General features: G+C 46.3%; 2 protein-coding genes across 2 annotated transcripts in view; both read right to left on the bottom strand.

Annotated features, from left to right (window-relative positions):
* Nucleotides 1-15,881, bottom strand: part of LOC134844671 (5'-AMP-activated protein kinase subunit gamma-1-like) — a 466,367-nt gene that overhangs the window by 282,652 nt on the left and 167,834 nt on the right. The gene's annotated exons all lie outside the window — the stretch shown is intronic.
* The window catches only part of LOC134844673 (zinc finger Ran-binding domain-containing protein 2-like), a 474,693-nt gene that overhangs the window by 457,807 nt on the left and 1,005 nt on the right, over nt 1-15,881 (bottom strand). The gene's annotated exons all lie outside the window — the stretch shown is intronic.

Below are 15,881 nucleotides of genomic sequence, written 5' to 3'. Positions count from 1 at the left end.
CTCATCTACTGCATTGTAATCTGTGACTGTTGACCCTTTCTGCTTCTGTCTTTCAAAGTCACTGAAGTTCCCACTGGCGTATCTCAAGAAATTCTTTCCCAATATCGATTCTAATTCTTCTTTGGACTTCTCTTGAACTTCTGAGAACATTTTGCACAATAACTCGTAAGATTTTTGGCACTGAAAAGGCTTGATCCACGATCGTCCTCATATTCTTCACATCCACTGCTACGAAATGGGCTGGGTATCTGCTTTTGCACATTGGAGCTAATGTCGATCCCACTAAATATCGCGCTCCCGTCGGTCTACCATAGGTTTCACTGTGCCGGATGTTCATTTCCGCCTCAATCGCTTCTCTCCACTTTCCAATATTTTTTTGCTCGGTTTACAAAACTCCCAGAAACACTTCTACACTGATCTTCGTGAATATCTATTGCGTTTGTTCTAGATTAAACAGTCACTAGATTCAAATTGGTTCCTCCATGGCAATCTGCAGTCAACTCCGTTTCCGTTTTTGCTTTCATTACGATGTTCCCAAGCAATATCGTTAATTGCTTGTGTTGTTTAGCCAGGGTCTTTACGCAATCCAGACCTCCACAGATGTGACTCTCCAGTCCGCAGACCTCCACCAGAGAGCTACCAGATTTAACCCAGTCCTCTGGTCCCCAGCCAGGCAACTCTACTTTGTCTTCTCCGTTGTTCTTAGAGGCTGTTGTCATTAAATTGTGAATGATGTTCAGGTCACGCAAATTACAGTCTGAATTCAATTCCCTCTGCACGTCCTGTGTTGCACGCAATATCGAATCGGCCCTAGGACTCGGACACCATGATGTTTTCAGCAGTTCCCACACCACCATTAGACTCGTTCTTAGCAGTTCATCCGAAAATCCCAATCCAAATTCCACTCGATTGTCAGACTTCGGCACTGAAGGTGCAGTCACCTTTTCGTCCAACAAATTCCCAGCTTAGTCAGCTGGTTAGCAGCGGTTCTAATTGTAGCAATTCTTGACGTCCAGAATCTTAGCACCACTGCTTGCTCGTAATCAAAGAAGCAATCGCGTATGTCTTCATTTATGAAAGGGTTTTACGCCATCCCTACGATTCCAGATACGTAACTGTACGATTTCTTCTTGATCGGTCCACAGTATTCACTGGACTTCGGCAGTCCTCCCATAGATTCTTTTGCGAGCCTCATCTCATTGTTGGAGAATCTCTTTATTTCGTCAATTTTTTTCATTGGTTCCAGCTCCACAGGCCCCTTCTTGTTCACTCGCATCGTTTTACTCTGATAGATGTCCATAAGTTCTAGTAAGAGCAAGGCTTTGGCTCGTTTATCGCCTTCTCTTAGCATCTTGACACAAGTGTTCAACGCCAGCACTGATATTTGTGCTATCATGAATCGAATGAAACAGAGAGCGTCTCTCCGCTTCGCGCACACTACTTCCGCTCCTTCTTGTGTGATTAGATCCATCATACTCGTCATTACGAATACGTTTTCTGCCTTCAATTTTTTTCTTTCTTCTGAATCAGTTTACCCCGTGTCAGTCCAGCCATGCACCAAGCGAAACTCAGTTGTAACTCTGTTCTCACATAGGGTATCGCTATCAGAGCGTGTATCTTCGGAGTGCTTCTCATTTCTTCTTCGAAGTACCGAAACACTACTGCTCTCCATGGTAGGCTCACCAACTGCTCTATCGTTTCCGCGTGCATCTCAGAAGATACCAGAGTTCCGTATGCCTTCTGCTTCAGGGTTGTACCTTGCATCATCGTCTCTAAATAACCTTCCATAGCACTTTTGTTTTTCAGAGCAATTAAATGTCCTCTAGCCGAGTTTCTGTACTCCATCATCTCCATGTATCCACCAGCGGGTGGATTGGTTTTATAACTGGCTGATTTTAATCCTGCCATGACAATGGGTGGCACCATCGCTACGACAGTCAACATTCTGTCAGTGCCAGGCAACCGGTCATCACCCTGTCCCATGTCCATGGCTTCTTTGACGCGCTTTCTTTTGGCTGAGTTGACAGCTTTCAACGAGATTTCAGAATCCACTTTTGTTTTTCCAGCTTTCCTCAATGTCACTTTGCTGCCAAATTTCATTTTTATATCATTAATCTTGTCACTCACCATCTTTGATCGCATCGTTCCCTTTCGGGTTCTCGACAGATACACTACTTATTCCTTGCCTTCTTGCGGCGTCGTCTTTATAGGAGAATTTGCCTCACTATCGTCAGTCGAGAAGTCGATCAATAATTTGCTCAATCTTCCTTCAGACTCGTCGAGTTTGTCAAGGACTTCCCGCATTAGTGGTCTGTTGAGACCTATTTTTAGTATAGACTGAGTCCCGTAGCTCTGAACTTTTGTCCAAACCTCTTCCATGAAGGCAACTCTGTCCATACCGCATCCCGTCATATTCTCGTGGTCTCTATGATGAGCTTCCCACTCTTCTTCTGGCAGCTTTCTTAAGAAAGGTACTCTGGCAGTGCCTTCTATTCTTCTTATCCTCGGTGATTCCATTAAGAGTTTTTTCGGCATTTTAAGAATTGTTCAGAGAGCTGCTCACCGGCAAATTCCGGTTCATTTCCATGAAGGCCGACGGAGATTCCAGCGTGGAGGTTCTCTCGTCTGGTGGCTCAGTCGTTGATTCTAACGTGTCTGTGCCGTTTTCAAAGTCGCTGAGGAAGTTGAAGTCCAGGCTGGACATCCCGCCTGTCGAAGCCTTGTCGTCCTCTTTCTCAGCCTGATCGGGATCCTGCTGCATAGGCTCTTCCGATCGACGGCTTCCTCCCTGTCCATCGTCTTGATTTGGATTCTTTCCTGAACTCGAGGACCCTTGCTTTCCATCTGTTCCTCCATCTAGAAATTTCGGTACAACTAGTCTGCCAGCTGATCGATCTTCTTCCTCTCCGTGCATTAACTTGACTTCATCACAGCAGAAGGGTGCTAGCATAGTTCTAGTTTGTAGAGTCCCGCCCACCATTAACTCTGGTTTTACACGCGTCAAGATTAGTCAGGCTTCTTGCAAGTCCGCCCTGCCTCTCATGACCATTGGCGCCAGATCCAGTTTCGCCCATTCCTCGTCAAATCGTCAGGCTTCGGAGTTGCTGCATTATTCATCCGTCTCCTCGTTGTTTCATCGGTGTAAGCAAGTTGCGTATACTGCAGCACGGCGGCGTTTCTGCATACGAAGCACGGGTCCATCATCTCGGAGAATTTCGCTACCCTCCTTTCGTTAGTTTGGAATGCTCGTATCCTAGGGGTTTGTACTACGGAGTCTGCTCCTAGCAACATCCTTCTAATCAAGGGAAATCCAGGGATCTCTTTTGGCAGTTTCTTGTAGTCACCCCATCCTTTCGTTTATTCTCTCAAATTGTGATAAGCTGCAGTCAGTCGAGGAGTTCTTGTAATTTCGCCGTTCGTCTTATTGTTGGGCCTTAGATTCCAGAGCTTCGAGAATACCTGGATGCGCCCTCTATCGACTTCTCCCATCCTGTCGTGGAAAGGATCATCAAAATTTATGACGGTCATCTCCGGCTCTGATATCTTTGCGAAAAACAAGTCCTCACTCATTATCTCTCGTAGGGCGTGCTGTTCACACCAGTAAAATGCGCTTCCGTCCACTGCTGATATGAGGTTCAGGTGCAACACCGACCTCCTTGTATGCCTCCACAATAACGTCAAGGGACGCAAAAATGACCGCCGGACCGTATATCACTGTCACGAACTCCGTGGCTCCTCGGATCAGTGCTAAGGGATCGGTCCTCATGGCCAAGCTCAGGTCAGTTAACAGGGGCATGCCCCCAGGATGACGTCGCACGTCTTCTTCCTTCTGAATTGTCTCATCCTTTCCTGTTCCAAAGCGAATCTGCTGCAGGAGGTATTGGATAAGAGTATGCCGCAGATCTCTTCTCCTGGTCCAGGGATCAGTGGCTCGCTTCACGTCAAACCTCCTCAAGTTCTCTGTCATCTGTTCCGGGTAGCGGGTCAGATTCATCAACCCTCCCAAGTGCCCGTGCGCTATCGCAATTAGCGCCAGAAGTCCATCTAGCCGCAAATTCTGCACTCCTTTGGTGAGCAGTATCACTTGTCCTCTCACAAAGTTATCTGCTCCAAACGGCACTAACAGGGCTAGTAGTTCCACGATCAATACTTCTACGACTGCTTGGAGGAACTCTTTAATCTGGTATTGAGAAAGCGATGGGTAAACTTTTGCAAGGAAGGACGCGGTCCATCCGGATCCCAACCCTTTCAGCATGCTGTCAGTCCGGTCAAAACCTTCTTCTCCCTTTACTTTCTGTGTCCAGAAAGCTTCCAGGGTAACTTGGCACACTCTGTTTCCAAACTCGGCTGACTTCTCTTCAGCATTTTTGGGCAGACTTACCTCTTTCACCAGGTAGGCATGGATCTTCTTGATCATCACTGGGCCTCGCTCGAAAGCGTCCGTGCCCAATGCGACTATTCGGGGGTCAAGTGCAGCCACTTGTTAGCCTCTGGTTTCGTTCTCAAGACCATCGTTTCCAAGTGAGCTCTCGTCTATTGGAATTCTTCCTTTTTTCTCCTTCCTCTTTTATTTCCATTCCTCGGAACCATAAGTCGTTAGACATCACTACTATTACTCGATGGTCATCGTCAATTCCTGGTCTCAGTTTGAGTTGTCGGCTGAAGTTGGACAGTTCCAACCCCAGTACTTCATATAATACTAACATGTGTAGTGAATGGTCCTTAAATCCTCGCATCGCATTCGAGATGTCAGACCACACTGAAGGGTAATTCCGCCCTAAGTGGTCTTAGATTCGCCACCATCGCATCTACAAACTTCAGTCCATCCAGGAGATGTGCATATCCCGGAGACAGTGCAAACACAGCTCTCGGTGTTATCTTGGGGAATGCACATCCTTTCAGCGTTTCTATTACTTCACCCATCGATTCGAGGATATCCTTTATCGCTGGCCATACTGCGTCTTCTGCCGTTGTAGGCTTTATGAGTCTGCTCAGGAAACCCCTACTGTGTAGATGGTCATTTATGTCGGCAAAAACATTTGAGACCGGGTTCATTTCCGTCTGCCGTTGTACCCCGATTGCCATTGACACCGACTGCATTAGGTCCAGGTCGACTGCTGCCAAAATTATAAGGTCAGGCCAAAACAGAGACTTGGAGTCATGCACGAAGTCTTTGTTCGCAACTATCATAATCTTTGCTTTTCTCAATTCTTGTGTCAGTCGGTCACATTTGGAAGTTTGACCTTGAGAAATACGGACAACGTAATTTTGGGGTGAAATTTAATTTTTCAAAAATTCGAATTGAGCCTGCCATGCTTAACTTTCTCGCGAAAACTGAAAATCTCAGAAATACAAGATCAGAACGACCGAATTACAAACGCGGGAAAGTGGTCAAATTTAGCAGCGGGAAATTGCTATTCGCAAATTCCGATACTTAATTTAAGGAGAGTAGAGCTGTCTTATTCGTGACAGGAGACAGAAAGTAATCGCGAGCTAAAGGACATCGATATTCAGTTGGACCAGAGTGATCTTTCAGTCGAAAGGTAGACAATCGAAGTCTCCCAATGGTCCAGACCAAAAACTCAATTCTCAAGCTTCAGCTTGTTCGATTAGAACTTATTGAATCAAACTTAATTCCCTATTTATTCTCAAGTTGCTTATTAATTTAGTTACCTCAAATTCTCGAGTGTGCCGATATGAGAGTACTCAATTTAGTTTTCTTGGGTATGTTTTATGATTGTTATGTTGAGGTAAGGAGAGTTTTAGTTTGATGCTTTCATTACGATGTTCCCAAGCAATATCGTTAATTGCTTGTGTTGTTTAGCCAGGGTCTTTACGCAATCCAGACCTCCACAGATGTGACTCTCCAGTCCGCAGACCTCCACCAGAGAGCTACCAGATTTAACCCAGTCCTCTGGTCCCCAGCCAGGCAACTCTACTTTGTCTTCTCCGTTGTTCTTAGAGGCTGTTGTCATTAAATTGTGAATGATGTTCAGGTCACGCAAATTACAGTCTGAATTCAATTCCCTCTGCACGTCCTGTGTTGCACGCAATATCGAATCGGCCCTAGGACTCGGACACCATGATGTTTTCAGCAGTTCCCACACCACCATTAGACTCGTTCTTAGCAGTTCATCCGAAAATCCCAATCCAAATTCCACTCGATTGTCAGACTTCGGCACTGAAGGTGCAGTCACCTTTTCGTCCAACAAATTCCCAGCTTAGTCAGCTGGTTAGCAGCGGTTCTAATTGTAGCAATTCTTGACGTCCAGAATCTTAGCACCACTGCTTGCTCGTAATCAAAGAAGCAATCGCGTATGTCTTCATTTATGAAAGGGTTTTACGCCATCCCTACGATTCCAGATACGTAACTGTACGATTTCTTCTTGATCGGTCCACAGTATTCACTGGACTTCGGCAGTCCTCCCATAGATTCTTTTGCGAGCCTCATCTCATTGTTGGAGAATCTCTTTATTTCGTCAATTTTTTTCATTGGTTCCAGCTCCACAGGCCCCTTCTTGTTCACTCGCATCGTTTTACTCTGATAGATGTCCATAAGTTCTAGTAAGAGCAAGGCTTTGGCTCGTTTATCGCCTTCTCTTAGCATCTTGACACAAGTGTTCAACGCCAGCACTGATATTTGTGCTATCATGAATCGAATGAAACAGAGAGCGTCTCTCCGCTTCGCGCACACTACTTCCGCTCCTTCTTGTGTGATTAGATCCATCATACTCGTCATTACGAATACGTTTTCTGCCTTCAATTTTTTTCTTTCTTCTGAATCAGTTTACCCCGTGTCAGTCCAGCCATGCACCAAGCAAAACTCAGTTGTAACTCTGTTCTCACATAGGGTATCGCTATCAGAGCGTGTATCTTCGGAGTGCTTCTCATTTCTTCTTCGAAGTACCGAAACACTACTGCTCTCCATGGTAGGCTCACCAACTGCTCTATCGTTTCCGCGTGCATCTCAGAAGATACCAGAGTTCCGTATGCCTTCTGCTTCAGGGTTGTACCTTGCATCATCGTCTCTAAATAACCTTCCATAGCACTTTTGTTTTTCAGAGCAATTAAATGTCCTCTAGCCGAGTTTCTGTACTCCATCATCTCCATGTATCCACCAGCGGGTGGATTGGTTTTATAACTGGCTGATTTTAATCCTGCCATGACAATGGGTGGCACCATCGCTACGACAGTCAACATTCTGTCAGTGCCAGGCAACCGGTCATCACCCTGTCCCATGTCCATGGCTTCTTTGACGCGCTTTCTTTTGGCTGAGTTGACAGCTTTCAACGAGATTTCAGAATCCACTTTTGTTTTTCCAGCTTTCCTCAATGTCACTTTGCTGCCAAATTTCATTTTTATATCATTAATCTTGTCACTCACCATCTTTGATCGCATCGTTCCCTTTCGGGTTCTCGACAGATACACTACTTATTCCTTGCCTTCTTGCGGCGTCGTCTTTATAGGAGAATTTGCCTCACTATCGTCAGTCGAGAAGTCGATCAATAATTTGCTCAATCTTCCTTCAGACTCGTCGAGTTTGTCAAGGACTTCCCGCATTAGTGGTCTGTTGAGACCTATTTTTAGTATAGACTGAGTCCCGTAGCTCTGAACTTTTGTCCAAACCTCTTCCATGAAGGCAACTCTGTCCATACCGCATCCCGTCATATTCTCGTGGTCTCTATGATGAGCTTCCCACTCTTCTTCTGGCAGCTTTCTTAAGAAAGGTACTCTGGCAGTGCCTTCTATTCTTCTTATCCTCGGTGATTCCATTAAGAGTTTTTTCGGCATTTTAAGAATTGTTCAGAGAGCTGCTCACCGGCAAATTCCGGTTCATTTCCATGAAGGCCGACGGAGATTCCAGCGTGGAGGTTCTCTCGTCTGGTGGCTCAGTCGTTGATTCTAACGTGTCTGTGCCGTTTTCAAAGTCGCTGAGGAAGTTGAAGTCCAGGCTGGACATCCCGCCTGTCGAAGCCTTGTCGTCCTCTTTCTCAGCCTGATCGGGATCCTGCTGCATAGGCTCTTCCGATCGACGGCTTCCTCCCTGTCCATCGTCTTGATTTGGATTCTTTCCTGAACTCGAGGACCCTTGCTTTCCATCTGTTCCTCCATCTAGAAATTTCGGTACAACTAGTCTGCCAGCTGATCGATCTTCTTCCTCTCCGTGCATTAACTTGACTTCATCACAGCAGAAGGGTGCTAGCATAGTTCTAGTTTGTAGAGTCCCGCCCACCATTAACTCTGGTTTTACACGCGTCAAGATTAGTCAGGCTTCTTGCAAGTCCGCCCTGCCTCTCATGACCATTGGCGCCAGATCCAGTTTCGCCCATTCCTCGTCAAATCGTCAGGCTTCGGAGTTGCTGCATTATTCATCCGTCTCCTCGTTGTTTCATCGGTGTAAGCAAGTTGCGTATACTGCAGCACGGCGGCGTTTCTGCATACGAAGCACGGGTCCATCATCTCGGAGAATTTCGCTACCCTCCTTTCGTTAGTTTGGAATGCTCGTATCCTAGGGGTTTGTACTACGGAGTCTGCTCCTAGCAACATCCTTCTAATCAAGGGAAATCCAGGGATCTCTTTTGGCAGTTTCTTGTAGTCACCCCATCCTTTCGTTTATTCTCTCAAATTGTGATAAGCTGCAGTCAGTCGAGGAGTTCTTGTAATTTCGCCGTTCGTCTTATTGTTGGGCCTTAGATTCCAGAGCTTCGAGAATACCTGGATGCGCCCTCTATCGACTTCTCCCATCCTGTCGTGGAAAGGATCATCAAAATTTATGACGGTCATCTCCGGCTCTGATATCTTTGCGAAAAACAAGTCCTCACTCATTATCTCTCGTAGGGCGTGCTGTTCACACCAGTAAAATGCGCTTCCGTCCACTGCTGATATGAGGTTCAGGTGCAACACCGACCTCCTTGTATGCCTCCACAATAACGTCAAGGGACGCAAAAATGACCGCCGGACCGTATATCACTGTCACGAACTCCGTGGCTCCTCGGATCAGTGCTAAGGGATCGGTCCTCATGGCCAAGCTCAGGTCAGTTAACAGGGGCATGCCCCCAGGATGACGTCGCACGTCTTCTTCCTTCTGAATTGTCTCATCCTTTCCTGTTCCAAAGCGAATCTGCTGCAGGAGGTATTGGATAAGAGTATGCCGCAGATCTCTTCTCCTGGTCCAGGGATCAGTGGCTCGCTTCACGTCAAACCTCCTCAAGTTCTCTGTCATCTGTTCCGGGTAGCGGGTCAGATTCATCAACCCTCCCAAGTGCCCGTGCGCTATCGCAATTAGCGCCAGAAGTCCATCTAGCCGCAAATTCTGCACTCCTTTGGTGAGCAGTATCACTTGTCCTCTCACAAAGTTATCTGCTCCAAACGGCACTAACAGGGCTAGTAGTTCCACGATCAATACTTCTACGACTGCTTGGAGGAACTCTTTAATCTGGTATTGAGAAAGCGATGGGTAAACTTTTGCAAGGAAGGACGCGGTCCATCCGGATCCCAACCCTTTCAGCATGCTGTCAGTCCGGTCAAAACCTTCTTCTCCCTTTACTTTCTGTGTCCAGAAAGCTTCCAGGGTAACTTGGCACACTCTGTTTCCAAACTCGGCTGACTTCTCTTCAGCATTTTTGGGCAGACTTACCTCTTTCACCAGGTAGGCATGGATCTTCTTGATCATCACTGGGCCTCGCTCGAAAGCGTCCGTGCCCAATGCGACTATTCGGGGGTCAAGTGCAGCCACTTGTTAGCCTCTGGTTTCGTTCTCAAGACCATCGTTTCCAAGTGAGCTCTCGTCTATTGGAATTCTTCCTTTTTTCTCCTTCCTCTTTTATTTCCATTCCTCGGAACCATAAGTCGTTAGACATCACTACTATTACTCGATGGTCATCGTCAATTCCTGGTCTCAGTTTGAGTTGTCGGCTGAAGTTGGACAGTTCCAACCCCAGTACTTCATATAATACTAACATGTGTAGTGAATGGTCCTTAAATCCTCGCATCGCATTCGAGATGTCAGACCACACTGAAGGGTAATTCCGCCCTAAGTGGTCTTAGATTCGCCACCATCGCATCTACAAACTTCAGTCCATCCAGGAGATGTGCATATCCCGGAGACAGTGCAAACACAGCTCTCGGTGTTATCTTGGGGAATGCACCTCCTTTCAGCGTTTCTATTACTTCACCCATCGATTCGAGGATATCCTTTATCGCTGGCCATACTGCGTCTTCTGCCGTTGTAGGCTTTATGAGTCTGCTCAGGAAACCCCTACTGTGTAGATGGTCATTTATGTCGGCAAAAACATTTGAGACCGGGTTCATTTCCGTCTGCCGTTGTACCCCGATTGCCATTGACACCGACTGCATTAGGTCCAGGTCGACTGCTGCCAAAATTATAAGGTCAGGCCAAAACAGAGACTTGGAGTCATGCACGAAGTCTTTGTTCGCAACTATCATAATCTTTGCTTTTCTCAATTCTTGTGTCAGTCGGTCACATTTGGAAGTTTGACCTTGAGGAATACGGACAACGTAATTTTGGGGTGAAATTTAATTTTTCAAAAATTCGAATTGAGCCTGCCATGCTTAACTTTCTCGCGAAAACTGAAAATCTCAGAAATACAAGATCAGAACGACCGAATTACAAACGCGGGAAAGTGGTCAAATTTAGCAGCGGGAAATTGCTATTCGCAAATTCCGATACTTAATTTAAGGAGAGTAGAGCTGTCTTATTCGTGACAGGAGACAGAAAGTAATCGCGAGCTAAAGGACATCGATATTCAGTTGGACCAGAGTGATCTTTCAGTCGAAAGGTAGACAATCGAAGTCTCCCAATGGTCCAGACCAAAAACTCAATTCTCAAGCTTCAGCTTGTTCGATTAGAACTTATTGAATCAAACTTAATTCCCTATTTATTCTCAAGTTGCTTATTAATTTAGTTACCTCAAATTCTCGAGTGTGCCGATATGAGAGTACTCAATTTAGTTTTCTTGGGTATGTTTTATGATTGTTATGTTGAGGTAAGGAGAGTTTTAGTTTGATGCTTTCATTACGATGTTCCCAAGCAATATCGTTAATTGCTTGTGTTGTTTAGCCAGGGTCTTTACGCAATCCAGACCTCCACAGATGTGACTCTCCAGTCCGCAGACCTCCACCAGAGAGCTACCAGATTTAACCCAGTCCTCTGGTCCCCAGCCAGGCAACTCTACTTTGTCTTCTCCGTTGTTCTTAGAGGCTGTTGTCATTAAATTGTGAATGATGTTCAGGTCACGCAAATTACAGTCTGAATTCAATTCCCTCTGCACGTCCTGTGTTGCACGCAATATCGAATCGGCCCTAGGACTCGGACACCATGATGTTTTCAGCAGTTCCCACACCACCATTAGACTCGTTCTTAGCAGTTCATCCGAAAATCCCAATCCAAATTCCACTCGATTGTCAGACTTCGGCACTGAAGGTGCAGTCACCTTTTCGTCCAACAAATTCCCAGCTTAGTCAGCTGGTTAGCAGCGGTTCTAATTGTAGCAATTCTTGACGTCCAGAATCTTAGCACCACTGCTTGCTCGTAATCAAAGAAGCAATCGCGTATGTCTTCATTTATGAAAGGGTTTTACGCCATCCCTACGATTCCAGATACGTAACTGTACGATTTCTTCTTGATCGGTCCACAGTATTCACTGGACTTCGGCAGTCCTCCCATAGATTCTTTTGCGAGCCTCATCTCATTGTTGGAGAATCTCTTTATTTCGTCAATTTTTTTCATTGGTTCCAGCTCCACAGGCCCCTTCTTGTTCACTCGCATCGTTTTACTCTGATAGATGTCCATAAGTTCTAGTAAGAGCAAGGCTTTGGCTCGTTTATCGCCTTCTCTTAGCATCTTGACACAAGTGTTCAACGCCAGCACTGATATTTGTGCTATCATGAATCGAATGAAACAGAGAGCGTCTCTCCGCTTCGCGCACACTACTTCCGCTCCTTCTTGTGTGATTAGATCCATCATACTCGTCATTACGAATACGTTTTCTGCCTTCAATTTTTTTCTTTCTTCTGAATCAGTTTACCCCGTGTCAGTCCAGCCATGCACCAAGCGAAACTCAGTTGTAACTCTGTTCTCACATAGGGTATCGCTATCAGAGCGTGTATCTTCGGAGTGCTTCTCATTTCTTCTTCGAAGTACCGAAACACTACTGCTCTCCATGGTAGGCTCACCAACTGCTCTATCGTTTCCGCGTGAATCTCAGAAGATACCAGAGTTCCGTATGCCTTCTGCTTCAGGGTTGTACCTTGCATCATCGTCTCTAAATAACCTTCCATAGCACTTTTGTTTTTCAGAGCAATTAAATGTCCTCTAGCCGAGTTTCTGTACTCCATCATCTCCATGTATCCACCAGCGGGTGGATTGGTTTTATAACTGGCTGATTTTAATCCTGCCATGACAATGGGTGGCACCATCGCTACGACAGTCAACATTCTGTCAGTGCCAGGCAACCGGTCATCACCCTGTCCCATGTCCATGGCTTCTTTGACGCGCTTTCTTTTGGCTGAGTTGACAGCTTTCAACGAGATTTCAGAATCCACTTTTGTTTTTCCAGCTTTCCTCAATGTCACTTTGCTGCCAAATTTCATTTTTATATCATTAATCTTGTCACTCACCATCTTTGATCGCATCGTTCCCTTTCGGGTTCTCGACAGATACACTACTTATTCCTTGCCTTCTTGCGGCGTCGTCTTTATAGGAGAATTTGCCTCACTATCGTCAGTCGAGAAGTCGATCAATAATTTGCTCAATCTTCCTTCAGACTCGTCGAGTTTGTCAAGGACTTCCCGCATTAGTGGTCTGTTGAGACCTATTTTTAGTATAGACTGAGTCCCGTAGCTCTGAACTTTTGTCCAAACCTCTTCCATGAAGGCAACTCTGTCCATACCGCATCCCGTCATATTCTCGTGGTCTCTATGATGAGCTTCCCACTCTTCTTCTGGCAGCTTTCTTAAGAAAGGTACTCTGGCAGTGCCTTCTATTCTTCTTATCCTCGGTGATTCCATTAAGAGTTTTTTCGGCATTTTAAGAATTGTTCAGAGAGCTGCTCACCGGCAAATTCCGGTTCATTTCCATGAAGGCCGACGGAGATTCCAGCGTGGAGGTTCTCTCGTCTGGTGGCTCAGTCGTTGATTCTAACGTGTCTGTGCCGTTTTCAAAGTCGCTGAGGAAGTTGAAGTCCAGGCTGGACATCCCGCCTGTCGAAGCCTTGTCGTCCTCTTTCTCAGCCTGATCGGGATCCTGCTGCATAGGCTCTTCCGATCGACGGCTTCCTCCCTGTCCATCGTCTTGATTTGGATTCTTTCCTGAACTCGAGGACCCTTGCTTTCCATCTGTTCCTCCATCTAGAAATTTCGGTACAACTAGTCTGCCAGCTGATCGATCTTCTTCCTCTCCGTGCATTAACTTGACTTCATCACAGCAGAAGGGTGCTAGCATAGTTCTAGTTTGTAGAGTCCCGCCCACCATTAACTCTGGTTTTACACGCGTCAAGATTAGTCAGGCTTCTTGCAAGTCCGCCCTGCCTCTCATGACCATTGGCGCCAGATCCAGTTTCGCCCATTCCTCGTCAAATCGTCAGGCTTCGGAGTTGCTGCATTATTCATCCGTCTCCTCGTTGTTTCATCGGTGTAAGCAAGTTGCGTATACTGCAGCACGGCGGCGTTTCTGCATACGAAGCACGGGTCCATCATCTCGGAGAATTTCGCTACCCTCCTTTCGTTAGTTTGGAATGCTCGTATCCTAGGGGTTTGTACTACGGAGTCTGCTCCTAGCAACATCCTTCTAATCAAGGGAAATCCAGGGATCTCTTTTGGCAGTTTCTTGTAGTCACCCCATCCTTTCGTTTATTCTCTCAAATTGTGATAAGCTGCAGTCAGTCGAGGAGTTCTTGTAATTTCGCCGTTCGTCTTATTGTTGGGCCTTAGATTCCAGAGCTTCGAGAATACCTGGATGCGCCCTCTATCGACTTCTCCCATCCTGTCGTGGAAAGGATCATCAAAATTTATGACGGTCATCTCCGGCTCTGATATCTTTGCGAAAAACAAGTCCTCACTCATTATCTCTCGTAGGGCGTGCTGTTCACACCAGTAAAATGCGCTTCCGTCCACTGCTGATATGAGGTTCAGGTGCAACACCGACCTCCTTGTATGCCTCCACAATAACGTCAAGGGACGCAAAAATGACCGCCGGACCGTATATCACTGTCACGAACTCCGTGGCTCCTCGGATCAGTGCTAAGGGATCGGTCCTCATGGCCAAGCTCAGGTCAGTTAACAGGGGCATGCCCCCAGGATGACGTCGCACGTCTTCTTCCTTCTGAATTGTCTCATCCTTTCCTGTTCCAAAGCGAATCTGCTGCAGGAGGTATTGGATAAGAGTATGCCGCAGATCTCTTCTCCTGGTCCAGGGATCAGTGGCTCGCTTCACGTCAAACCTCCTCAAGTTCTCTGTCATCTGTTCCGGGTAGCGGGTCAGATTCATCAACCCTCCCAAGTGCCCGTGCGCTATCGCAATTAGCGCCAGAAGTCCATCTAGCCGCAAATTCTGCACTCCTTTGGTGAGCAGTATCACTTGTCCTCTCACAAAGTTATCTGCTCCAAACGGCACTAACAGGGCTAGTAGTTCCACGATCAATACTTCTACGACTGCTTGGAGGAACTCTTTAATCTGGTATTGAGAAAGCGATGGGTAAACTTTTGCAAGGAAGGACGCGGTCCATCCGGATCCCAACCCTTTCAGCATGCTGTCAGTCCGGTCAAAACCTTCTTCTCCCTTTACTTTCTGTGTCCAGAAAGCTTCCAGGGTAACTTGGCACACTCTGTTTCCAAACTCGGCTGACTTCTCTTCAGCATTTTTGGGCAGACTTACCTCTTTCACCAGGTAGGTATGGATCTTCTTGATCATCACTGGGCCTCGCTCGAAAGCGTCCGTGCCCAATGCGACTATTCGGGGGTCAAGTGCAGCCACTTGTTAGCCTCTGGTTTCGTTCTCAAGACCATCGTTTCCAAGTGAGCTCTCGTCTATTGGAATTCTTCCTTTTTTCTCCTTCCTCTTTTATTTCCATTCCTCGGAACCATAAGTCGTTAGACATCACTACTATTACTCGATGGTCATCGTCAATTCCTGGTCTCAGTTTGAGTTGTCGGCTGAAGTTGGACAGTTCCAACCCCAGTACTTCATATAATACTAACATGTGTAGTGAATGGTCCTTAAATCCTCGCATCGCATTCGAGATGTCAGACCACACTGAAGGGTAATTCCGCCCTAAGTGGTCTTAGATTCGCCACCATCGCATCTACAAACTTCAGTCCATCCAGGAGATGTGCATATCCCGGAGACAGTGCAAACACAGCTCTCGGTGTTATCTTGGGGAATGCACCTCCTTTCAGCGTTTCTATTACTTCACCCATCGATTCGAGGATATCCTTTATCGCTGGCCATACTGCGTCTTCTGCCGTTGTAGGCTTTATGAGTCTGCTCAGGAAACCCCTACTGTGTAGATGGTCATTTATGTCGGCAAAAACATTTGAGACCGGGTTCATTTCCGTCTGCCGTTGTACCCCGATTGCCATTGACACCGACTGCATTAGGTCCAGGTCGACTGCTGCCAAAATTATAAGGTCAGGCCAAAACAGAGACTTGGAGTCATGCACGAAGTCTTTGTTCGCAACTATCATAATCTTTGCTTTTCTCAATTCTTGTGTCAGTCGGTCACATTTGGAAGTTTGACCTTGAGGAATACGGACAACGTAATTTTGGGGTGAAATTTAATTTTTCAAAAATTCGAATTGAGCCTGCCATGTTTAACTTTCTCGCGAAAACTGAAAATCTCAGAAATACAAGATCAGAACGACCG

The sequence above is a fragment of the Symsagittifera roscoffensis genome, chromosome 4 (assembly GCF_963678635.1).
Source record: "Symsagittifera roscoffensis chromosome 4, txSymRosc1.1, whole genome shotgun sequence".
Taxonomy (NCBI): domain Eukaryota; kingdom Metazoa; phylum Xenacoelomorpha; order Acoela; family Convolutidae; genus Symsagittifera; species Symsagittifera roscoffensis.
Note: the sequence above shows the minus strand (reverse complement) of the source record. Positions and strands in the feature narration are given on the sequence as shown.